At 46.6% G+C, this 27,517-nt stretch overlaps 1 long non-coding RNA gene across 1 annotated transcript in view; it reads right to left on the bottom strand.

The window, feature by feature from the left end:
• Window positions 1-13,362, bottom strand: part of LOC138302004 (uncharacterized) — a 108,268-nt gene extending 94,906 nt beyond the window's left edge. The window contains exon 1 of the long non-coding RNA XR_011205213.1: window positions 13,260-13,362. This is a non-coding gene — a long non-coding RNA (uncharacterized lncRNA). The remainder of the gene's footprint in view (window positions 1-13,259) is intronic.
• Window positions 13,363-27,517: the final 14,155 nt, after the last annotated feature.

Here is a 27,517-nt window from a genome sequence, read left to right on the forward strand (position 1 = left end):
GCCTTCTCTACTGCAGCTCTATCCTAAGCTTCTCTAGCTCAAACTGATGCTCACTCTTTGCCTGTCTGTCCTGCAACTCTTCAGGAGTCAGACCCTTAGATGATACACTGCTACCTGTCCTGGAGACCCTCCACTCATGCAGAACAAGTACATCCACTACACTTCCTGGATTACTCTGCACCTCCTCGCCCTCATCCTCCTCTCTTTTTATCCCAGCCTCCTTGGCTTTCATCCAGGCACTCAATGCCTTTTGCAGCTCCTCCTTCCTGGTGGAGCTCTTGATTGGGCATGCAAGATCCTTAAAAAACTACTTGAGTTGAGCCAATGTGTATTCCTCCAGTTTCTCCAACTTAAAAACAGCCTTAGCAACCACAGCTGGTGCATCCTCAGATTGAGACATGTTGGTGAGTACTCAAAAATGCAAAGTTCCAAAAGTAGTTCAGAGAGTTCCCAAGAAAATTTCAAAATCACAAAAATGAAGCAGAAAAAGTCCAAAAACAGAAAAAGCAAAAACAAGTAGTATGTGTTCACGTAATGGTCTGCACTGAAAACAATAGTGTACACTTAATCACTGTATGCTAAGTACAAATACAAGTTCTATCCTCACCACTGATCACCAATATTAGAAATGGGTTCTCTGGTTGGCAATATGTTTGCATTCTGTTTAAGCAGGGACCCGCACTCCAGTCAGGGTAATGGAGATACATCCTTAGGCTAACCCCTGCTTACCCCCTTGATAGCTTGCTACAGGCAGTCAGGCTTATCTCAAAGGCAATGTGTAAAGGATTTGTATCAACATACACAGTAATACAGTGAAAACCCTACAAAATGGACACCACACCAGTTTAGACAAATAGCCAATTTTAATCTAAATCAAACAAGACCAAAACGACAAACATCCAAAATACAAAAGTAAAGTTATGATTTTTTTTAAATAATAGATTCTTACTCCATATAAAACAATGGAAACATTGTTATTACACAAAGTACCTGGTTTGCGCAAAAAATAAAGCCGCACAGGGAGCATGGATCGGAAAAATCAGCGATGCATCGATTCCTTACTCTCAAGTGAGGCCATGCGTCGTTTCTTCTCTGGTCGGGGAGGCGATGCATCATTTTTCTCTCCCACAAGGGAGCGATGAGTCGATTTCCGGACAGGGCACCACGGATCTACGCAGTTTCATGCTGATTTTGACACCCAGCGAAGTTGCATGTGAAATCTGTCCGCACAAGGAATTCATGCTACGTGGGACTTGCATCGATTTTAGCAGCAGCAAGCAGGTGTTGTGCCATTTCTCTAGCTGCGATGCAGGTGATGCGTCGATTTCCCAGCCACGATGCACATTGTAATTCTCCCCGCACTGCTTCTGTGCATCGATTTCCACCTTGGTTCCACCAGCTTCCCCTTTCAAGGCCCCAGGGTCTGGATACGGCACAGCTTAGCAGGGTAGGTGTCTCAGCAGAGAGTGCAGGTGCTGGCAGAGGGAGTCTTTGATGGCCTTGAGACTTCAAAACAGGAGGCAAGCTCAGTCCAAGCCACTGGAGACACTTCACAAGCAGGATTATACCACAAAGTCCAGTCCTTGTCCTCTTTCAGAGAGAAGCAGCAACTGCAGACCAACCCAACAAAGCACAGTCACAGGCAAAGGGGCAGTTTTCTTCAGCTCTTCTCCTTGGAAGAGGTTCCTCTTGGTTCCAGAAGTAATCTGAAAATCTGGATTTTTGGGTCCACTACTTATACCTCTTTCTGCCTTCGAAGTAGGCACACTTCAAAGGAAAGTCTCTGTTGTTCACAAGATCCTGTCTTGCCCATATAATGCCAATTATGAAGAACTGATACATTTCAGTGGTTTCAAAACTAGTTTTTTTATTATTGCACAACCTACATAGAAATCCTTGTTAACCTTTGTTTTTTTCAGAGAATTTCTACGTTTTTAAAATGAATTAAAATCTTACCATCTTACTCATGTATAACTCAATTTTAATCTTTATTTTTTTTCATTAACTTTTTATGTCTTTTTAAGCATAAAGTGATATCTTATTATGCTGCAGCAGCGTCCAATACATACATACTCCGGCAGTAACTTCTAAATTATTGCACAAGTGAGAGGAGAGTATGTTCAAGGAGTTTTAAACGTGATAATGTTCGAATGTATGAAATGCATACTATAGCATAACCAAAAATAACAGAACAAAAAGGGGAGATTGATTCCCTCTGATAATGATGTTGTTGTTGTCACATAATTCCCGCTATACCTTTAGAGGCATAGTGCTGGAAAGCAAGGCAATTAGGCACTAACACAGATTCACACTTAGGGACTTATTACGAGTGTGGCAGTCCGACCGCCCAATTACATCTTTGGCGGGCAGACCCACCAGGATCATAGATCGCCACGGGGTGGCGGCGGTTGGGCTTGTAACCAGCCAGGGAGGCGATGAACTCAGCGCTGCCTGGCTGATTACAACCCCACTTTCCAACAGCCTTTTCATGGAAGGGACCCCGCCATATAAAGGCTGCCAGAAATCCAGTTTCGGGGCCACAGGGGTCCACTGAATTGCATGGGTAGTTTTGGGGCCTCCCGTCCAGCACTGTCAGAATGCACACTCTCTGCTTTGCAGACAATGCACATTACAAGAGTGCTGGATGGTCCCCTCTGTGCTATGATATAGTACTTGGCTCCCATAGGGGAGCCAAGTCCTATATCGTAGCACGGTTCCCATCGGACTGACTGGCGGGAACGTGTACTGCAATGTTCCAACTAATCAACCTGGTGAGGACATTGTAATAAACACAGTGGGGATGTCACCACCATAATGGTGGCATCCTCCCTTGGAGTTTAGAGGTCTCGCGGTGAGACCGCCAAACTCAAAATGAGGCCCATAGGCTGCAACCAGGTGCCAGTCCCTCTGCAACTCAAAATAAATCTGCACGTGTTACTGCTCGCTGGCATGCTTTTACATTTCAATGGCCCACATCTAAATATAGGAATTGGCCAAGATAAAATAACAGATGGAGGTTTTACAGTGCACTGATATATTTTTATTTTCGATTTACAATACTCAATTTCTCAGGCGTCATTTACAATTTAGAATACTTATTTGGAGCTGCATTATACATCAGCTGCTTACGTCACATGCCATATGGCCCGGTATTGGCGAGGCCTCCTCCCACCGACAACCACTCACCGCCCCCTCCCCCCCCCCAAGATAGCCCAACCCATTCTAGCTTGTTTTATAATCAGCCACACTTCTTTTGGGTTTAGGCGTCGTGAACCTACAGCCATATTTTTATTGTCAACAACACACTAATTAATCACAGTCATTAAAAATTATACACAGTAACCACATCATATTTTTCATAATATTTACATAGTTTGCAATGGATGCCTAGCCTTAATTCCTTACACTGACTAAACCAGTTTGTTCCTGTGTATCCAATGTTGGTGGCTGTGAATGAGAGCATGAATGTTTGGCTAATATCCCTCTTCCCTGCCCCTCCTCCCGCTGTGAGTCCCAGGGGTAGGATCTTCACAAAGGGATTTGTATCCCTTCCCAAACACCATCTTATGGGTACACACTATGGAGGGGGCACGCCTGTCCACCAGGATAGCTACCTCAGGTGTCCCTGCCACCCTCAGGCTCCACCTCCTCCAAGGGCCAGTGTTCTGTTAGGGCCTTTGCGCATGCATGGATGGTTGGCACTGAGGGCCAGATGCCAGCAACTCCCGCACCCCTGGATGTCATCCTCACTTCCCAGCCAGCACCCTTGGAAGGTCCAATTACCTTGCCATTCTGTTCCTGTAAGAAAACGGTACCTACTTGTACTCTCAGTCATGATCTCACCCCACCACCATTCAAAAGATAAAAATATGACAATCTGCACCAACCACTTTCATGATGAATCAAGACACCAGTGAAGAAAGAATCCGTTTGAAGACAATATACCACAAATATCACGTTAGGAGCCCCCTATGAAAATTATCACACTGTATTTCCAGAATAAACACTTGCAAAAAATGGGGGAGGCGGGTGGGTGTTTACTTCACGGGTCCAGTGGTGCCACAACACGGTCCATGAGCGCGAGCAAGAGAAGTGCTCGCCGACCGTGGCCACCTTATAAAGTGCATCTGGGTCTGCAACAGCCCAAGAGCCAATCGGCTGCGATGTTCTTTCGGGGTGGGGGCAGGCGAGGTGTGCCTGTCGCTCCCCACCCCATCTGGCCACCACCACAAGCTGAGCCCCCTTGATTGGGGTGTCCCCTTGTGCATATGGCTGGGTATTGCCGAGGCTTCCTCCCACCAACAATCACTCACCCCCCCCAAAGATAGCCCAATCCATCCTAGCTTACTTTATAATCAGCCACACTTCTTCTGGGTTTAGGGGTCATGAACCCCTGGCTGTATTTTTACTGTCAATAACACACTAAGGCCCTCATTATAACCCTGGCGGTCGGTGACCGCCTGGGCTATAGTGGTGCTAGTACAGCCAACAGTCAGGCGGTACTAGTCACCACATTATGACCGCAGCGGTTTTGATGCGGTAACAACACCGGGACCAGCGGTATGCTGCCATGGCGGTCCCGGCAGTCGTAATCCACCAGGGCAGCGCTGCCCTGGGGATTTCGACTCCTCTTCCCGCCAGCCTGTCCATGGCGGTAGCCACCGCCATGGAAATGCTGGCGGTAAGGGGACTCGGGGTGCCCATGGGGGCCCCTGCACTGCACATGCACTTGGCATGGGCAGTGCAGGGGCCCCCAGGCATAGCCCATCACACATTTCATTGCCCGAATTGCGGGCAGTGAAATGCGCGACTGGTGCTACTGCACCCGCTGCACATCAGCATTGCTGCCTGCTCTATTACGAACCGGCAGCAATGTTGATGTGACTTTTCCTCTGGCCCAGAGGAAAAGTCATAATAGGAAGCCAGACATACCGCCTGCACTGGCGGTATTCTGGCTCCCGCAGCTTTGACGGTCTTTGGCAAAGACCGCCGAGGTTGTAATGAGGGCCTAATTATTCACAATCATCAAAAATTATACGCAGTAACCACATCATATTTTTCATAATATTTACATTGTTTCCAATGGATGCCTAGCCTTAACAGATTACGCTAAAACATCTGAATTCCTAACACTGACTAAAACAGTTTGTTCCTGCATATCCCAATGTTGGTGGCTGTGAATGAGATCATGACTGTTTGGCTAGTACCCCCATTCCGTGCCCCTCCTCCGCTATGAGTACCAGGTTTAGTATCCCTTCCCAAAAACCATCTTATGGGTACACACTGTGGAGGGGGCTCACCTGCCCACGAGGAAATGTATCTCAAGGGCCCCCACCACCCTCAGGCTCCACCCCAACAAGGGCCAGTGCTCAGTTAAGGCTTTTGAGCATGCGTGGGTGGTTGGGCCTAAGGGCCAGATGCCAGCGAGTGCTTGAAACTCCTGGATGTCATCCTCACTTCCCTGCCATCACCGCTTGGAGGGTCCAATTACCTCGCCATCTTGTTCCTGTAAGAAGTAAGAAAAAGGAACCTATTTGTACTCCCAGTCATGATCTCACCCTGCCACAGGCCTACATAGTTGACCGACTATGTGGCCTCCCCCCCGGCAGAGTCCTACCTACTAAGTACGATGACACAACCACACAAGCAAATTCTCCACAAACATTTCATAGGCATCTCGAGAAAGATGTACTCCATCCTGCAGGAAGAACCCTTCTCCATGAATGCAGCCATGTGAAACACCAGCTAACCTCGCAGTCCGAAACTACTTGGCCAATTTGTTATTGATTCTTCTTGCCGAGCCATTGAGGGCTGTAAACTGAGAGACCACCCCTCTACTACGAATCATGTTCGACCAAGCAAGGACCGCCTGTGGAAATATTTTGTCAACCAACCGAACTCAGATACCACCAGCTCAAACAGCCGCCAGTGCCCCAGTGAGACCGAATCATTACTCTCAAGATGCAAAATGATGACATCCGGCGACGAGTACCCTGAGTGAAGCATAGAGTCCAGGACTATCCTTAATTGAGTGAATCCCAACCCACTTTGGCCAAGGAAAGACAGACGAAACCAGCCTTCAAAGTACGTAACGCAAAGGCACTCCTTACATACAGTTCACCTGCCTGTCGGACATGAGAGTGGCCGATTACCCACTCATCAGTGACCCTGGCAGCTGTCAGGGGCACCTAAAGAGAGTATGGAGAAACAAAGTGTAAAGGACATGAACTCACAGCATATGCAATCTCACATACCTTTTGTAACAGTCAGAAGACCAAATGCCACTTCTCCTAACCGCCGCTCCAGAAAACCCCATTGCCACTGCTGCCATGGCTGCCCCTATCGTAAAGGAGTGAGTACCAAACTCAGACGCATCAAAACCTGCTGTTGACAGGGAGAGTTTGAACACATTTGGAAACTGAAACCTGGTGAGTGGTGTGCCATCATCATGCACCAAAAAACACTCTAATTGACCCTGGATGGCGCTGTGCTAAGAAAACCTCCAGGCTATGTACTGGACAACACGTGCTACCCGGGGCTCTTCTCAGTATAATGTGATCCCTCCCCCCCCATCCTGGTCTGTATTCGAGCGAGGGATGTTGATCACTAAGGACCCGGATCCTTGTGGCCAATGAATGTCCACTAACTGCCGCCCTCCTGTGATGTCTCCCTTATTCCTATACACTAGTTCTCCCAATGTGAAAGGCTGCATAAAGGGCCAGAGTAAAGGCTGACCTAAATAAGGTGACCTCCCAAGGAGAGAAGCAAATGCGATTTAATGCGGCTAGTATGGTTCCTAACTTTGCCCCATCTATGGGGCACCTAAAGTCTAGTTTAGCGCCCTGGAGCCGCTGCCAGCTCTTGAACGCTCTTCTCACCAGGAATGTTTTTTGTTCCATCAGGCACCCCCCAGAGCTTACAAAGAAAGAAATAGCTGCAGTATGGTGCCTGGCACAAGCAACAGACCGCCCCTCTTTCATCAAAGACTCCAAAAATGCCAAAACAGCGGATGGATCAAAACAAGATGATCCCACCCCACCCTGGAAATTAATATAGGCCACAAATGTTCCCTGGTAAGCCTTCCTAGTTCCGGGTGCTAGGCTGGCTGCCACAAGGTCTGATATTCCTTGATACTATCTCCTTCAGCAGCCTCAGGATCATCTTACACTTGGCTGCTTGCTGGTTAATGCAATCCACAACTGACAAGTTATCTAACAGAAGATCACAGACTGGTTGCGAAATCCCTTTGGCCAGGTTGACAATGCCACCAGAAATGGATATAGCTCCAGGAAACTGATATTAGCCATTAGGCTCTCTTGGACCCCTTCCAAGGGCTATCCATGAGCACACCAGGCTGTACCAAATATAGCCCCAAAAGATTTACTGCCTGCCACATCTGTAAAAAATAAATAAAAAGGCTCAGTTCCTCATTGGATTGAGGTGGACTCGGCCACACGACTGTCCCATTAAAGTCACGTAAGAAGGTCTCTCAAATACTCATCCTGCTTGACTTCATTCGAAAGAAGCCTGGTGTGGTGGTGCTTGACCCTCAGTCCTGACATGGTCTGAGCAAAAGACCGAGAGAAAGGACGCCTCATGGGGATGATTTGCACCGCAAAGTTGAGCTGCCCCGCCAAACATTGCAGCTGATGGAGATTGACCTCAAACTTGCCTGTAACATTTGAGAGAAAGAAATAACTTTTTCCCAAGGTAGCCTAGACACTCCTGCCACTTAATTCAACTCAAACCCTAAGAATTCAATCTTGATACAGGGCCCCACATCTTGCCCTCTGCTAGGGGGACTCCAAACCCAACCATGAGGATTCGAAAAACCTCCAACACACCAGCGCATTGATTAGACCCAGTACTGCAATATCCTCTGGTGTTGTGTCTTGTGCTTTAAAGACCAACTCCAAGAAAATACAAAATCTCTTGAAATAAGAACATGAATCAGAGCAGCACCTAGGCATACACCTATCAAAATAGTACCTCCCTTCCCACTGGAAACTCAAGAGATGGCGATTATGTGGATGGACTGGTAACAGCCGAAATGAGGATTCAATGTCTGACTTTGCCATCAGAGCTCCAGGCCCCAGCTCCCGTAGCATCTGAATTGCCTGATCTACAGAAGCATACCTGACAGAACAAAGTGCCCCATCAATGGCCTTGTTCACTGATTGGCCCTTTGGCACAGGCAAGGTGTATTAATCGCCGGGTTCTTTCTTGGGAACCTCTCCTAACAGAGAACAGACAAAACCCTGCATGGGAACCTCAACAAAAGGTCCAACTACCCGCCCCAACACCAGCTCCTTTAGAATTTTAGCTCTAGCTACCTCGGGATTGGACCTCAGAGACAGCTGATTCTTGCAATGGGTTGAGCCTACATATCCTTGAGCTGGGATTCTGAAACCGTCCTTAAAAACCCTGATACAGAACCTGCACAGCTGCCTGATTGGAGTAGGAATTAAGTCAAGGAACCATAGACAATAGATTAATGGGGGATGAAGCCTTAACAAAAAAATGAAACACCCTGCCTAGCTATTGCCGAATCCTCATTCTGGTTTCTTGCCACCCCCTGTACTGGGATTCCTTGAAAACACTCGAATTCGGGATGGGAGGTCTGGCCACAGAAAGAACAGCAGTGCTTGAAACTGCAAGTCCCAGGGGACTGTGAGCAGTGCTTATGTCTGGGCCCCTGAGTACGATTTGTGTATCGCAACCAAGTAATTATATGTATCTGATCCCATCCTAACGTTGGTTTATTGGCCTTTATTCTCCTGGATTCCCTATTAATATATTTCCATGCCATGATGCCATACTCATTGTGCGTCCTCACAATCCTCTTCTGGTAACAGGCTAAGTGGGCGCCTAAATCCTCAAAGCTTTCCACTAAAATGGTCCGATAGATGGAGAAGGCTTTCACCCAGTTGGCCTCTTCTGAGGCCAATGGCCACACTCCCTAGAATGCGCACACTCTTTAAACCGCTTCACCTCCTCCTTGTCATATTTGTCAACTAGTAGGTCAAATATATCAATGTAAGCCACCTTCCCTCACTTCTACTGGCACATGCAGCCCCAGTTGTTTATGCTCAGAGCGAACATCACCCAGCTCCATAAGGGGGGAAGAGTGACAAGTACCTGAAATTGACGCTCCCTGGGTCAGAGAAGACGTCACCGTATGGGTCACCACCGCTGGCACATTACCCGACTGATGGGTGGATGCCCATGATGCTGAAGCAACCTGCTGCACAGAGGATGTTGTTTGCAGGAGTCCCCTCACCACCAATCAGAGAAGTTAAAGATTGGCAGCTGCTCTCTGTGTCCCTCACTATTGTCTGAACCCGGTTCTTTCCTCTGGGACCCATGGCTGCCTTTCCTGGTGCCCAGGTGTGACACCAAACGCTGTGCCCGCTCCATGATGTCACATTCACTAGTACCTGCCAATGGGCCCCCCACCAGAGAGGTGGGCTGCATACCCACCTCAGAAAGCCATGGCAACAACAAAGCCAACTGTCCTACGAGGTCCTGCTGACTAGACTCCCCACGGTGAGAAACATTCATATTTACAGCGGACAAATCACAACAAGGTCCCACCCACATGGCGCTCTCGGTCTGAGCTGCCACATGACTCATACAAACACTTGTGGGCTGAACCATACTCATAACCGGCGATGCATAACCCATAGACTGTAGTGAAGGGTGAGGTGGGGCCAGCCCCTCTGAGTTCACCACACGATCTAACACCTGCCTAGGGGTGGCCTCCACTCGCACTCCTGCAGCCCCATTTCCCTTTCTCGGCCCATGCAGCCTCTTCGGAACCGGGGGAATGCCTCCCTAGGCAGTACTCTTGCCCTCTGGGACCTGTTCACCTAATCACCTAGCGCCTCCACTGGAGATGGCTGGGACCTCAAGGATGCTATGGCTTGGTCCATAACATCCATCCTAAGCATCAGAGCCTCTAAGAGTACCTTTATGTCTGAGAGTTTTGCGCCCCTCTGTGTATTCACTGTCATGCTGCTGAAACAATAGAGGGAAACTATCCACTGGCACCCGAACAAACTTAGCCAACCAAGAACCCATGTTGTAGTGAATACAATTACACCAATAACCGCAGTCTCAGGGTTAGGCCCATACCCCAGCAGGCGATCAAAACCTGAAAAAAACTAGCATGCCCACCCAAAAAACAACAATCTATGTCTCTGCCAGCAGCATGCCACACTGCAGCACCACTAATGACCGCTAGCCCTCTGCACACCTTCCACTTTAAAGATGGTATTTCCCAAAACCTGCTGCCCTGAACTCCAATGGAACCTAATGCCTTAAAAAACACAAAGGCTTAAAACACAACTAACTGAATTTTCCAAGCCTACCACCCTACACTACAAATTGAATGACCCCTGCATGACCCCAACACATATGGCCCGAAGGCCCCTCACCCAGCAGCCCCAGAAGCTCAACAGGTGCTGCCACCGAGATAAACTCGGGTCAGGTGAGCTCAGCTCGAACCCGTATGACTCCCTGTGAGGCATGCTGGTCCGCTTGCATCCCTGCCGGTGAAGGAGTCCTCCATGCGGCTGCTGCTGCCTGCAAGAAAAAAAGTAGAGAAACAGAAAAGGGGGTGGGAGGCATAACAAGGATCTTCAGGGGTCAGGTTGGTCTGCAACACGGTACGTAAGTGCGAGCAAGAGATGTGCTCCCCGACCACGGCCTCCTTGTAAATGCAAGTCTGCGACTTCATTGCTGTACGCTGCCCCGGAAGCAAAAAGGTGCATCCGGGGCCACGGCAGCCCAGAAGCCAATCAGCCACAATGTTATTTTGTGGTGGGGCGGGCCGGGGGTGCCTGTCACTCACCATCCTCCATCCCTTCCTGCCCGGCGCCTCCACCATAAGCGGGGCCCCACCCTAATTGGGATGGCTGCAGTGCATGTATCATTATAGATGTACATGTATCCTTACACATTTAGGCCCTCATTATGAACCTGGCGGTAAACACTGTCGACCGCCGAGGCAATGGCGAACAGAAGACCGCCATTGGCGGTGAACAAAAAAACGCCATATAATGATGCCAAAATCTGAATCAGACAAAAATCACCCTGCCACCAGTCACCGCCAGGACCTTGTCTGCAGAAATCGTGGACCTCCCACCCTGCCACTGCTGAGCATACCAACACCCCGCCCATCAAATAATGAAGCACAAATCACCGCGGCGGTCAGTGGAAGCCGAACTACCATTGGCGGTGCAGACCGCCATGGGCAGCAAGTGAACCCAACAGTAAGAAGTGCACACATTGGATAAGTTAGAAACCCACACACCTGACACACATCCACAACACTATAAAACACTAATTGACACACCCCACAATCCTTTGCAACAAAAGTAGGCCAACGAAGACAGAGAACACCAGAAGCAGACACCGAACGCCACAATCCACGATACTTACACCCAACCACAAAAGAGCACCCTCACCTAGATCCGCACAAGACACCATTCACAACACTTATCATGGCATCCCCCAAGCACCCATGCTTCACAGAAAGGGAGCTAAGGACCATGGTGGACGAGATCCTGAAGGTCGAGCCACAACTATTCGGTGCACAGGTGCAGCACATACCCATCGCCAGGAAGATGGAGCTATGGCAGACAATAGTCAACAGGGTCAATGCAGTGGGACACCATTCATGCACCAGGGACAACATCTGCAAGAGATGGAACGACCTGCGGGGGAAGGTCAGGGCCATGACATCCAGGAACCACATTGCAGTCCAGAAGACTGGGGGAGGACCTCCACCAACACCACCCAACTACACTGACTGGGAGGAAAAGGAACTGACCATCCTGCCCCCTGAGGGCCTCACTGGACTCACTGGAGGAATGAACTCAGGTATGTCATCTACAATTACCATTAGAAAGAGGGTGATATCAAAGAGTGAAAAGGCGCTCCAAATTTCCCAATCTAGGGACTTAAGTAAAATTTGATTACGGTGCTCTACACTGGGGTCTCACCCCCTAACCACCCCTACAGGGTTAAACTACTTAACCAATGTAACATAGAATGTGAAGGCACACGTAAAAACAATCAAAAATTTCACAGTCTCTATAGAAAGTATCTCATTAGTATAATTCCAAAATCAAAATAATGGCTTAGAGTATAGTATTTAGAATTTTACAATAAAGTTCTGATTTTATCTCAAATTGAAATCAGCTGTCCAAATTAAATGTTCCTTCGATGTTTATTCCAGCTATTTAGTTTATAGTTCCAGTCGTTTCTCAATCCATCATAATTCCAAGAGTTCCAAATTTATAAAAGTTTCACAAAATCATTCATATAATTTTATATCAGAGTTCACAAACTATTCCTCTTTGCTTGTTTATATGTTCATCTCTCTTACTTGTCCATATGTCCGTCTATAAAGGTTTCACAAAATCATTCATATAATTTTATATTAGAGTTCACAAACTATTCCTCTTTGCTTGTTTATATGTCCATCTCTCTTACTTGTCCATATGTCCGTCAACACGTGTTTCATCCGGGGAGTACCCCTGGACTTCTTCAGTACCTCTCAAAGTATTATACTCAAGTGTATAATGACCTAAATCAAACTGAACAGTTTATACCATATTAGAATATTAACATTGCAAAAATTGATCAACATTCAATAGTGGGAAATGTACACTTCTCATAATGAAAATTAATATATAATTTATAAATATAATAGTGACTTCCAATATCTACCCTTAATTTAGCTATAATTTAAAATGACCTAACTGTCAAATCAAAAAAATCAAAAAATTACACACAACATACGTTCAGTTTAATGTATTTGAAACAGCCATTTCCTGACCATCTCTTCATACGACTCAATTTCTATGTTTGTAACCTTCCTAGCAGAAATTTTCATAGACCTCTAAATAGTATATTCAGTGTCTTGACATACCTTTTCTTGCAAAGCTGTATCACCTGTAACACATCATTTCCTTATATCTCAATTTCAAACCTGACAGTTGTATCTAAAAGTAAATAAATAACATGGTATTCCTGTGAGTGTTAACTCTTAATCCCTTCATCTCCATACACCTTATAGTATTAGAAGCTTTTGTGTAACACTCACCTCTTTCTTGTAACAGTTCCATGTATATTATATCTCACCACATTATAACAATATCTGTCATAACAAAATCATAAACATGCCGGTTAGGTTAAGGTCCCATATCGGCATTTATCCACAGTCTCCCTGCCACTTCCCAATCCTGTCCTACCTGTATCTACACTTCGTGAGGTTTCAAAACGTGAGTACGCTGTCTCGTTTTCATTTGTTGTAGTATCGAACCGAGTTCACCCGACTCGGTTTCTTTTAAGCTGCATGAAATTAATAAACATAGACAACGGACTTCACTTTTCTCCGCGTCTATGTAAAATAAAGATAGAAAACGGACTGTTTTGTGTTTCTCCTTACTGTTTTCGAACTTCTTGCAGTTCCTAAAGCTTCATTGCACGAGTACGCCGTCTCTCTTATATTTATTTAAGTGTCGAGCCGAGTTCACCCGACTCGGTTCCCTTAGAACTCCATGAAATTAATAAACATAGACAACGGACTTCACTTTTCTCCGCGTCTATGCAAAATGAAAATAAAAACGGACTATTTAGTGTTCATCATTATTGTTTCCGAATTTCTTGCACTTCATAAAGCTTCATTCATCTCAAAATTAATCAACACAAACAACGGACCTTATTTTTCTCCTCATCTATATAAAATAGAGATAAAACAGATTGCTTTATTTCTTTCATGACTATTTTCGAGCTAATTTATACCTACAAAATTATCAGAATACAGGCTTGTTGCTACACCCTAATTATTATATACACATTACCCACCGTTATCTCTATGTACTTATTGTAGCTTAAATGTATCTCAATAATTATTCCCACTATTGATATTAAGCCCATGTCTTGAATACAAGTAATCTAAGAGAAATGAGATGATCTCCATACCTTCAAATTCATTTAAATGTGTGAATACTTTCTTAGAATAACTCTCTTTATGTGATTTCAAACGAGTAGTCTAAATTAATGCTAGGATTGCATACTTAAGGGGGACTCCACAGTTTATCCTATTAAATGTTTTATCTTAGTTATCTCCAAGAAAATACTCCATCTCATGATCTGTATTAAGACCTTGTTCCACCGCCCCTAATCGCATTATCCATGTTGACTCCCTCCTGCGTAAAGTCCATTCTCTGTTACCTCCTCTTAGATTTATTTCGCACTGGTCAAAACCAAATAATTTAAATGTCTTTTGATTTCCTTGTGCTTCACATGTTTTCATGTGATAAGCTATTGGGTATCTCTCATCTTCTTGCCTGATTGCTCTCCATTGTTCAGATATTCTGACTTTTAAGGGGCGTATCGTACTGCCCACATATATTCTTTCGCATTTGCAAACAATCATATAGACAACAAATCTAGTATTGCAATCTATGTGTGTCCTTACGTCCACCTTTTGACCATACATATCTTGAAATTATTTTTTGGCTTGCCAGGCCCATTTACACATTGCACAAGCTCCACATCTGTAAAAACCTACATTTAATACTTTAAGCCAATCAGGTTTCTTTTTGTCTGTCAGATAACTAGGGCTCAGAATGTTATTAAGGGTATTTCCCCTCCTGAATGAAACCTCTGGTTTAGCACTAATGAATTTCCTCAATGTTCCATCTTGAATAAGTAAAGGCCAATGTTTTTTCATTATTCTCAACAATCTCTGCGAACTCTCCGTATAATCCAATACAATCCTTACATTCTGAGTACAATCCTTCTTTTTCCCATTATCTTTCTGATCATGTGACATTAACGTCTGTGAACGAGGAATCTTAAGAGCCTTCTCTTGAGATTTGCTTATCACCGTCCTAGAATATCCCCTTGCTACAAACCTTTGGCCCATGTTTTCAATGACCTCACGAAAATCACAGTCCCTACTACAATTTCTTCGAGCTCTAACCATCTCCCCTAATGGTATAGCTTCTATCTGGTGCCTTGGGTGTGCACTAGACGCATGTAGTATAGTATTACAGGATGTTGGCTTTCGATATAATCTACTTTCTATTTTATCATTGCTCACAAATAGTTCCACATCTAAGAATTCTATGCAAGATTCACTATATTTATATGTGAATTTGATATTCTCATCATTTTCATTCAGAAACTTACAGAAACTATTTAAAGCTGTTACGTCTCCTGTCCATAACATAAAACAGTCATCGATATATCGACCCCAGTACAGAATATATGGATGCCATCTTGCTGTTTTCGGGCCCCAGACCCAGTGTTCCTCAAACCACCCCATAAATAAGTTTGCATATGAGGGGGAAAATTTGGAGCCCATTGCCACACCCTGTTTTTGTCTGAACCAGTCCTTCCCTACCAAAAAGTAGTTATTGTTCAATATGAATTCAATCATACTCAATATCATTTGTGTATGCTCAAATAGGCTCGCAGATCTTTTGTTCAAAATATATTCTATAGCTTTCAGTCCACACGTATGTTGTATACTAGTATATAGTGCTACTACGTCTAAAGTTACCATGATTATCCCAGGTTCCCACTGGATATCTGATAGCAGGCTCAATATATGTTTAGTATCTTGAATATGTGAAGGCAAATTAGACACAAAAGGTTGAAGAAATATGTCTACAAATTCTGAAAGCCTCTCGGTGGGCCCCCCCATACCGGAGACTATTGGTCTACCTGGTGGGAACTCTGACTCTTTATGCATCTTAGGTAGAGTGTATAAACATGGGAATCTAGGACGATGTACCAGTAAGTAATTATATTCTTCCTCATCTAGTAAATTCCTTTCCCTCCAAGTTTTTAACATTCTGTTCAATTTCCCTGTCAATATTGATATCAGGTTATATGAAAGTTTTTCATAACAGTTGCTGTCACTTAATTGATTATGTATTTCTCGCTCATAATCTATACGGTTCATAACCACAATGTTTCCGCCTTTGTCTGCTCTCTTGATGACTATATCCGTATCAGATTTTAACGCCTTCAGTGCAGTGTGTTCTGATTGTTTTAAATTAGGTCTCCTCAAATATCTCTTTTTCTTCTCCTCCCTGTCTAAATCATACCACACTGATTTAAAAAATATCTCAATGTTACTATCTATTGCAGATCTTGGAATCCAGTTAGATTTTTGTCTCAGACCACTCGTGATATGCAAATCTGATGGCACATTTAAATCTCGTAATATAGTAGATAATGTTACAGGATATTCTTCATAATTCGCCATCGTCATCAATGTCATAGTATCATGGATATCTTGAATGGATAAGTCACTATGAGCCCTCTTTACTGACGGTGCAGTCTCTTTACTCGGTATACGAGTCTCAAAATATTTTTTCAGTTTTAACCTTCTAATAAATTTCAATAAATCTATTTTAGATTTGTAAATATACCCCACAGATGATGGACAGAAACTCAATCCCTTATTGAAAAGTGATAACATATCAGGCGATAACTGTTTATTAGACAGATTGACCACATTATTTTCCAATTCAGTACATGTACTTAACTCTTCTTGTCTCGTGATCTTGTTCTCATTCCCAAGTATGTTTCGGTTTTTCCCTCCTCTTTTTCCCCTTCTAGTCTTCCTGGCCAATTCCTTTTTTGATTTACTTCCCAATTGCCTTGTTTTATTCTCCTCAATTCCTGTACTCCCCGGATGAAACACGTGTTGACGGACATATGGACAAGTAAGAGAGATGGACATATAAACAAGCAAAGAGGAATAGTTTGTGAACTCTGATATAAAATTATATGAATGATTTTGTGAAACCTTTATAGACGGACATATGGACAAGTAAGAGAGATGGACATATACTGTAAACAAGCAAAGAGGAATAGTTTGTGAACTCTGATATAAAATTATATGAATGATTTTGTGAAACTTTTATAAATTTGGAACTCTTGGAATTATGATGGATTGAGAAACGACTGGAACTATAAACTAAATAGCTGGAATAAACATTGAAGGAACATTTAATTTGGACAGCTGATTTCAATTTGAGATAGGATCAGAACTTTATTGTAAAATTCTAAATACTATATTCTAAGCCATTATTTTGATTTTCGAATTATAGTAATGAGATACTTTCTATAGAGACTGTGAAATTTTGGATTGTTTTTACGTGTGCCTTCACATTCTATGTTACATTGGTTATGTCATCTACAATTACCCCATTTCCATCACACCTGTAATGCATGCACCTCCCCACCCCTCCTACACCCACCAGGACCACTACCCCACCCAGCCCACAAGCACTTAATCCACTTCCCCCTGCATGCCCACTATCCCACTAACAGGCCCACATCCCTCTCTCTGTGCACAGCTACCCACCCCTGCAAGGAAGCACAATGGCCTACAGCACTCACAATGCACCTCCACATCCCAAGCTAAAAGCAATTCTAACCTCACCAAAGCATCCTGCATGGCCCCAAAGTGTGTAACCTGCACAAACCCGCCCAGGCCTGTGCACCCCATCCGACCATGCCAATGCAACAGACATGCCCATTACTCCCAACAGGCATCACCACCCATGCCACCCTGACAGACATGACAAGGAGTGGCAGTGCCCCACAGGGAGACAGAGGCACCTTCCAGGACACTGGTGATTGAACCCTGGACACTGACGATCATCCTGGCCCCTCACACAGTCCTGGACTGTCACCATACAGCAGCCCCACCCAGGATACCACTGACACCCCTACCACCCAGGCAATAACATCAGCCCAGGGCAACCGTCTACACACCTGTGTATCCAGGCCACAGACTGGTGGAACACAAATACAGAGGCCACAGTCACCCCCTACCAACAGGCAGGAAGACGATGGCCCCAGTACAAGTGGTACCGCCATACCTGTGCAGGGGACACAGGCACAGGGGTCTAGGCCAGTGGGAGAGCATCAGTGGCCCAGGGGGTAGGCAACAGGATGGATGCCATGATGTGATTTCGGAGGTCCTGGGAGCATATCACCATACCCAGGTCAGATTGGGCCAGATAGTATCCACCCTGGAGCAGAGTCAAAGGATGCAGCAAGCACACCACCAAGAGGCAATGGTGCAGTGGAAACTGCACAGTGCCACAGCATGGCAGGTGAGCTGCTGCAGCTTGTCCAAACACAGCCTGAGCCCCACACAGAACGGGAAGCCCCTACTATAGCACAGGATACAGACCGGACAACAAGAGCATCAGCAGCAACTTCACATGAACCACCCTCTGAAGACACACAGAGGACATCCATCTCAACCCCTACTGGCCAACAACAGGTGCCCAAACAGACCCTCAGGCCAAGATGTGGCAAAGGAACACCTGCCAAGAACAAGTTCCCCTCTAAGAAGTGACTCTCCCAAAAAACTGTCCTCCAAGTGTCCCACTTAACCTCTTCTGTGCCTTGGACGAGATGATCTCGTCCAAGGCTACAGTTCCCCTGTGCCTTGGACGAGATCATCTCGTCCATGGCACAGGGGAACTTGGGGGCGCGCTAGCGCGCCCCCCTGCACCCCTCTCCCCCCCCAAGTCGGGGATGGAAGGGGAAGACCTTCCCCTTCCACCCCTGACCCCCTCCACCCCCCCGAGCGCGCGCTGATTTGTCACAGGGGCCTCCCTAGTCGCGCTGGAAGCTCTGCTTCCAGCGCGATTGAAAGAGAAATGCAAAAGCATTTCTCTTTCAATCACTGGGGAGGCCCGGAGGGGCTTGAAAGGGAAGGAAAAGTATTTCCTTCCCTTTGAAGTCTCTCCGAGGGTTTCAAAAGCCGGATTGCTTGCAATCCGGCTTTTGAAACCCCACTAGACACCAGGGATTTTTGTTTTTTTTATTGTTATTGACAAAAGGGAGCGACCCCTTGGGCAAGGGTCGCTCCCGGGGGGGCATATTTTCGGGAAGGCCTTTTCTGCCCCCCCTGGGGGCAGAAACCTCTAGGCACCAGGGACCATTTTTATTTTTATTTTTTTATTTTTTTATGTTTCATTTTTTTTTTTGGTGGGGAGCGACCCCTTGGGCAAGGGTCGCTCCCCTTGGGGTCAAATTATATTTTGGCCATTTCTGCCCCCCTTCGGGGCAGATTGGCCTATTTTGATGAGGCCAATCTGCCCCCAAGGGGGGTAGAAACCACTAGACACCAGGGAGTTTTTTCTTTGCGTGAATTTCACGCAAAGGGAGCGACCCCTTAGGCAAGGGTCGCTCCCTGGGGTGGAGGGCAATTTATTTTAGGCCATTTCTGTCCCCCCTGGGGGCAGATCGGCCTATTATTAGGCCGATCTGCCCCCAGGGGGGGCAGAAACCTCTAGGCGCCACGGCAAAAAAAAATTTTTTTTTTTTTTTCTTTTTTTCTTTTTTTAGAGATGGGGAGCGACCCATCAGGCAAGGGTCGCTCCCCTGGGGGGCAAATTGTATTTAGACCATTTCAGATTGGCCGATTTTAGGTCAATCTGCCCCCAAGGGGGCAGAAACCACCAGGCACCGGGGATTTGTTTTTTGGCGCCAATGTCACGCAGGGACACCAGGGATTTTTTTTTATTTTATTGTTATTGACAAAAGGGAGCGACCCCTTGGGCAAGGGTCGCTCCCAGGGGGGGCATATTTTCGGGAAGGCCTTTTCTGCCCCCCCTGGGGGCAGAAACCTCTAGGCACCAGGGACCATTTTTTTTTTTTTTTATGTTTCTTTTTTTTTTTTTGGTGTGGAGCGACCCCTTAGGCAAGGGTCGCTCCCCTTGGGGGCAAATTATATTTTGGCCATTTCTGCCCCCCTTGGGGGCAGGTTGGCCTATTTTGATGAGGCCAATCTGCCCCCAAGGGGGGTAGAAACCACTAGACACCAGGGAGTTTTTTCTTTGCGTGAATTTCCCGCAAAGGGAGCGACCCCTTAGGCAAGGGGTGCTCCCTGGGGTGGAGGGCAATTTATTTTAGGCCATTTCTGCCCCCCCCCTGGGGGCAGATCGGCCTATTATTAGGCCGATCTGCCCCCAGGGGGGGCAGAAACCTCTAGGAGCCAGGGCAAAAAAAAATGTTTTTTTTTTCTTCTTTTTTTAGAGATGGGGAGCGACCCATCAGGCAAGGGTCGCTCCCCTGGGGGGAAAATTGTATTTAGACCATTTCTGCCCCCCTGGGAGCAGATTGGCCGATTTTAGGTCAATCTGCCCTCAAGGGGGCAGAAACCACCAGGCACCGGGGATTTGTTTTTTGGCACCAATGTCACGCAGGGGGGGCGACCACATAGGCAAGGGTCGCCCCCGGGGAGGGGTGGGGTGGGGGTTGGGGGGGCAAATTTATTTTAGGCCATTTCTGCCCCCCCGGGGGCAGATTGGCCTAATATTAGGCTGATCTGCCCCCGGGGAGGGGGGCAGAAACCTCTAGGCGCCAGGGCAATTTTTTTTTTTGTTTGTTTGTTTTTTTAGAGATGGGGAGCGAACCCTCAGGCAAGGGTCGCTCCCCTGGGGGGCAAATTGTATTTTAGGCCATTTCTGCCCCCCTGGGGGCAGATTGGCCGATTTTAGGTCAATCTGCACCCAAGGGGGCAGAAACCACCAGGCACCTGGGATTTGTTTTTTGGCGCCAATGTCACGCAGGGGGAGCGACCCCGTAGGCAAGGGTCGCTCCCGGGGGGGGGGGCTTTCCTTTCGTGGGCGCTAGGCCTACCCACAGAAGTGAGGTACCATTTTTATTGAGAGACTTAGGGGAACGCTGGGTGGAAGGAAATTTGTGGCTCCTCTCAGATTCCAGAACTTTCTGCCACTGAAATGTGAGGAACATGTGTTTGTTTAGCCAAATTTTGAGGTTTGCAAAGGATTCTGGGTAACACAACCTCGTCCGAGCCCCACAAGTCACCCCATCTTGGATTCCCCTAGGTCTCTAGTTTTCAGAAATGCACAGGTTTGGTAGGTTTCCCTAGGTGCCGGCTGAGCTACAGGCCAAAATCCACAGGTAGGCACTGTTTTCTCTCAAAAATTTGGATGTGTTCACGTTGCGCTTTGGGGCGTTTCCTGTCGCGAGCTCTAGGCCTACCCACACAAGTGAGGTATCATTTTTATCGGGAGACTTGGGGGAACGCTGGGTGGATGGAAATTGGTGGCTCCTCTCAGATTCCCGAACTTTCTGCCACAGAAATGTGAGGAACATGTGTTTTTTTAGCCAAATTTTGAGGTTTGCGAAGGATTCTGGGTAACAGAACCTGGTCCGAGCCCCGCAAGTCACCGCTCCTTGGATTCCCCTAGGTCTCTAGTTTTCAGAAATGCACAGGTTTGGTAGGTTTCCCTAGGTGCCGGCTGAGCTAGAGGCCAAAATCTACAGGTAGGCACTTCGCAAAAAACACCTCTGTTTTCTTCCCAAAATTTGGATGTGTCCATGTTGCGCTTTGGGGTGTTTCCTGTCGCGGGCGCTAGGCCTACCCACACAAGTGAGGTATCATTTGTATCGGGAGACTTGGGGGAACGCTGGGTGGAAGGAAATTTGTGGCTCCTCTCAGATTCCCGAACTTTCTGCCACAGAAATGTGAGGAACATGTGTTTTTTTAGCCAAATTTTGAGGTTTGCAAAGGATTCTGGGTAACAGAACCTGATCCAAGCCCCGCAAGTCACCCCTCCTTGGATTCCCCTAGGTCTCTAGTTTTCAGAAATGCACAGGTTTGGTAGGTTTACCTAGGTGCCGGCTGAGCTGGAGGCCAAAATCTACAGGTAGGCACTTCGCAAAAAACACCTCTGTTTTCTTCCAAAAATTTGGATGTGTCCACGTTGCGCTTTGGGGCGTTTCCTGTCGCGGGCGCTAGGCCTACCCACACAAGTGAGGTATCATTTTTATCGGGAGACTTGGGGAAACGCTGGATGGAAGGAAATTTGTGGCTCCTCTCAGATTCCCGAACTTTCTGCCACAGAAATGTGAGGAACATGTGTTTTTTTAGCCAAATGTTGAGGTTTGCAAAGGATTCTGGGTAACAGAACCTGGTCCGAGCCCAGCAAGTCACCCCTCCTTGGATTCCCCTAGGTCTCTAGTTTCCAGAAATGCACAGGTTTGGTAGGTTTCCCTAGGTGCCAGCTGAGCTAGAGGCCAAAATCTACAGGTAGGCACTTCGCAAAAAACACCTCTGTTTTCTTCCAAAAAATATGTTCTGTCCACGTTGTGTTTTGGGCCATTTCCTTTCGTGGGCGTTAGGCCTACCCACAGAAGTGAGGTACCATTTTTATTGAGAGACTTAGGGGAACGCTGGGTGGAAGGAAATTCGTGGCTCCTCTCAGATTCCAGAACTTTCTGCCACTGAAATGTGAGGAACATGTGTTTGTTTAGCCAAATTTTGAGGTTTGCAAAGGATTCTGGGTAACAGAACCTCGTCCGAGCCCCACAAGTCACCCCATCTTGGATTCCCCTAGGTCTCTAGTTTTCAGAAATGCACAGGTTTGGTAGGTTTCCCTAGGTGCCGGCTGAGCTACAGGCCAAAATCCACAGGTAGGCACTGTTTTCTCTCAAAAATTTGGATGTGTCCACGTTGCGCTTTGGGGCGTTTCCTGTCGCGAGCTCTAGGCCTACCCACACAAGTGAGGTATCATTTTTATCGGGAGACTTGGGGGAACGCTGGGTGGAAGGAAATTGGTGGCTCCTCTCAGATTCCCGAACTTTCTGCCACAGAAATGTGAGGAACATTTGTTTTTTTAGCCAAATTTTGAGATTTGCAAAGGATTCTGGGTAACAGAACCTGGTCCGAGCCCCGCAAGTCACTGCTCCTTGGATTCCCCTAGGTCTCTAGTTTTCAGAAATGCACAGGTTTGGTAGGTTTCCCTAGGTGCCGGCTGAGCTAGAGGCCAAAATCTACAGGTAGGCACTTCGCAAAAAACACCTCTGTTTTCTTCCAAAAATTTGGATGTGTCCATGTTGCGCTTTGGGTTGTTTCCTGTCGCGGGCGCTAGGCCTACCCACACAAGTGAGGTATCATTTGTATCGGGAGACTTGGGGGAAGGCTGGGTGGAAGGAAATTTGTGGCTCCTCTCAGATTCCTGAACTTTCTGCCACAGAAATGTGAGGAACATGTGTTTTTTTAGCCAAATTTTGAGGTTTGCAAAGGATTCTGGGTAACAGAACCTGATCCAAGCCCCGCAAGTCACCCCTCCTTGGATTCCCCTAGGTCTCTAGTTTTCAGAAATGCACAGGTTTGGTAGGTTTCCCTAGGTGCCGGCTGAGCTGGAGGCCAAAATCTACAGGTAGGCACTTCGCAAAAAACACCTCTGTTTTCTTCCCAAAATTTGGATGTGTCCACGTTGCGCTTTGGGGCGTTTCCTGTTGCGGGCGCTAGGCCTACCCACACAATTGAGGTATCATTTTTATCGGGAGACTTGGGGAAACGCTGGGTGGAAGGAAATTTGGGGCTCCTCTCAGATTCCCGTACTTTCTGCCTCAGAAATGTGAGGAACATGTGATTTTTTAGCCAAATTTTGAGGTTTGCAAAGGATTCTGGGTAACAGAACCTGGTCCGAGCTCAGCAAGTCGCCCCTCCTTGGATTCCCCTAGGTCTCTAGTTTCCAGAAATGCACAGGTTTGGTAGGTTTCTTTAGGTGCCGGCTGAGCTAGAGGCCAAAATCTACAGGTAGGCACTTCGCAAAAAACACCTCTGTTTTCTTCCAAAAAATATGTTCTGTCCACGTTGTGTTTTGGGCCATTTCCTTTCGTGGGCGCTAGGCCTACCCACAGAAGTGAGGTACCATTTTTATTGAGAGACTTAGGGGAACGCTGGGTGGAAGGAAATTTGTGGCTCCTCTCAGATTCCAGAACTTTCTGCCACTGAAATGTGAGGAACATGTGTTTGTTTAGCCAAATTTTGAGGTTTGCAAAGGAGTCTGGGTAACAGAACCTCGTCCGAGCCCCACAAGTCACCCCATCTTGGATTCCCCTACGTCTCTAGTTTTCAGAAATGCACAGGTTTGGTAGGTTTCCCTAGGTGCCGGCTGAGCTACAGGCCAAAACCCACAGGTAGGCACTGTTTTCTCTCAAAAATTTGGATGTGTCCACGTTGCGCTTTGGGGCGTTTCCTGTCGCGAGCTCTAGGCCTACCCACACAAGTGAGGTATCATTTTTATCAGGAGACTTGGGGGAACGCTGGGTGGAAGGAAATTGGTGGCTCCTCTCAGATTCCCGAACTTTCTGCCACAGAAATGTGAGGAACATGTGTTTTTTTAGCCAAATTTTGAGGTTTGCAAAGGATTCTGGGTAACAGAACCTGGTCCGAGCCCCGCAAGTCACCGCTCCTTGGATTCCCCTAGGTCTCTAGTTTTCAGAAATGCACAGGTTTGGTAGGTTTCCCTAGGTGCCGGCTGAGCTAGAGGCCAAAATCTACAGGTAGGCACTTCGCAAAAAACACCTCTGTTTTCTTCCAAAAATTTGGATGTGTCCATGTTGCGCTTTGGGGCGTTTCCTGTCGCGAGCTCTAGGCCTACCCACACAAGTGAGGTATCATTTTTTTCGGGAGACTTGGGGGAACGCTGGGTGGAAGGAAATTGGTGGCTCCTCTCAGATTCCCGAACTTTCTGCCACAGAAATGTGAGGAACGTGTTTTTTTAGCCAAATTTTGAGGTTTGCAAAGGATTCTGGGTAACAGAACCTGGTCCGAGCCCCGCAAGTCACCGCTCCTTGGATTCCCCTAGGTCTCTAGTTTTCAGAAATGCACAGGTTTGGTAGGTTTCCCTAGGTGCCGGCTGAGCTAGAGGCCAAAATCTACAGGTAGGCACTTCGCAAAAAACACCTCTGTTTTCTTCCAAAAATTTGGATGTGTCCATGTTGCGCTTTGGGGCGTTTCCTGTCGCGAGCTCTAGGCCTACCCACACAAGTGAGGTATCATTTTTATCGGGAGACTTGGGGGAACGCTGGGTGGAAGGAAATTGGTGGCTCCTCTCAGATTCCCGAACTTTCTGCCACAGAAATGTGAGGAACATGTGTTTTTTTAGCCAAATTTTGAGGTTTGCAAAGGATTCTGGGTAACAGAACCTGGTCCGAGCCCCGCAAGTCACATCTCCTTGGATTCCCCTTGGTCTCTAGTTTTCAGAAATGCACAGGTTTGGTAGGTTTCCCTAGGTGCCGGCTGAGCTAGAGGCCACAATCTACAGGTAGGCACTTCGCAAAAAACACCTCTGTTTTCTTCCAAAAATTTGGATGAGTCCATGTTGCGCTTTGGGGTGTTTCCTGTCGCGGGCGCTAGGCCTACCCACACAAGTGAGGTATCATTTGTATCGGGAGACTTGGGGGAACGCTGGGTGGAAGGAAATTTGTGGCTCCTCTCAGATTCCCGAACTTTCTGCCACAGAAATGTGAGGAACATGTGTTTTTTTAGCCAAATTTTGAGGTTTGCAAAGGATTCTGGGTAACAGAACCTGATCCAAGCCCCGCAAGTCACCCCTCCTTGGATTCCCCTAGGTCTCTAGTTTTCAGAAATGCACAGGTTTGGTAGGTTTCCCTAGGTGCCAGCTGAGCTGGAGGCCAAAATCTACAGGTAGGCACTTCGCAAAAAACACCTCTGTTTTCTTCCAAAAATTTGGATGTGTCCACGTTGCGCTTTGGGGCGTTTCCTGTCGCGGGCGCTAGGCCTACCCACACAAGTGAGGTATCATTTTTATCGGGAGACTTGGGGAAACGCTGGGTGGAAGGAAATTTGTGGCTCCTCTCAGATTCCCGAACTTTCTGCCACAGAAATGTGAGGAACATGTGTTTTTTTAGCCAAATTTTGAGGTTTGCAAAGGATTCTGGGTAACAGAACCTGGTCCGAGCCCAGCAAGTCACCCCTCCTTGGATTCCCCTAGGTCTCTAGTTTCCAGAAATGCACAGGTTTGGTAGGTTTCCCTAGGTGCCGGCTGAGCTTGAGGCCAAAATCTACAGGTAGGCACTTCGCAAAAAACACCTCTGTTTTCTTCCCAAAAATTTGGATGTGTCCACGGTGCGCTTTGGGGCGTTTCCTGTCGCGGGTGCTAGGCCTACCCACACAAGTGAGGTATCATTTTTATCGGGAGACTTGGGGGAACGCTGGGTGGAAGGAAATTTGTGGCTCCTCTCAGATTCCAGAACTTCATGCCCCAGAAATGTGAGGAACATGTGTTTTTTTAGCCAAATTGTGAGGTTTGCAAAGGATTCTGGGTAACAGAACCTGGTCCGAGCCCCGCAATTCACCCCTCCTTGGATTCCCCTAGGTCTCTAGTTTTCAGAAATGCACAGGTTTGGTAGGTTTCCCTAGGTGCCGGCTGAGCTAGAGGCCAAAATCTACAGGTAGGCACTTCGCTAAAAACACCTCTGTTTTCTTCCAAAAATTTGGATGTGTCCACGTTGCACTTTGGGGCGTTTCCTGTCGCGGGCGCTAGGCCTACCCACACAAGTGAGGTATCATTTTTATCGGGAGACTTGGGGGAACGCTGGGTGGAAGGAAATTTGTGGCTCCTCTCAGATTCCCGAACTTTCTGCCACAGAAATGTGAGGAACATGTGTTTTTTTAGCCAAATTTTGAGGTTTGCAAAGGATTCTGGGTAACAGAACCTGGTGCGAGCCCCGCAAGTCACCCCTCCTTGGATTCCCCTAGGTCTCTAGTTTTCAGAAATGCACAGGTTTGGTAGGTTTCCCTAGGTGCCGGCTGAGCTAGAGGCCAAAATCTACAGGTAGGCACTTCGCAAAAAACACCTCTGTTTTCTTCCAAAAATTTGGATGTGTCCACGTTGCGCTTTGGGACGTTTCCTGTCGCGGGCGCTAGGCCTACCCACACAAGTGAGGTATCATTTTTATCGGGAGACTTGGGGGAACATAGATTTGCAAAACAAGTGTTATTGCCCCTTGTCTTTCTCTACATTTTTTCCTTCCAAATATAGGAGAGTGTGTAAAAAAGACATCTATTTGAGAAATGCCCTGTAATTCTCATGCTAGTATGGTCACGCCGGAATTCAGAGATGTGCAAATAACCACTGCTCCTCAACACCTTATCTTGTGCCCTTTTTGGAAATACAAAGGTTTTCTTGATAGCAATTTTTTACTCTTTATATTTCAGCAAATGAATTGCTGTATACCCGGTATAGAATGAAAACACACTGCAGGGTGCAGCTCATTTATTGGCTCTGGGTTCCTCGGGTTCTTGATGAACCTAAAAGCCCTATATATCCCCGCAACCAGAGGAGTCCAGCAGACGTAACGGTATATTGCTTTCGATAATCTGACATTGCAGGGAAAAGTTACAGAGTAAAACGTAGAGACAAATTGATGTTTTTTTCACCTCAATTTCAATATTTTTCTTTTTCAGTTGTTATTTTCTGTAGGAAACCCTTGTAGGATCTACACAAATGACCCCTTGCTGAATTCAGAATTGTGTCTACTTTTTAGAAATGTTTAGGTTTCTGGGATCCAGTATTGGTTTCATGCCTATTTCTGTCACTGACTGGAAGGAGGCTGAAAGCACAAAAAATTGCAAAAATGGGGTATGTCCCAGTAAAATGCCAAAATTGTGTTGAAA

This window comes from Pleurodeles waltl, chromosome 6 (genome assembly GCF_031143425.1).
Source record: "Pleurodeles waltl isolate 20211129_DDA chromosome 6, aPleWal1.hap1.20221129, whole genome shotgun sequence".
In the NCBI taxonomy this organism is placed as follows: Eukaryota; Metazoa; Chordata; class Amphibia; order Caudata; family Salamandridae; genus Pleurodeles; species Pleurodeles waltl.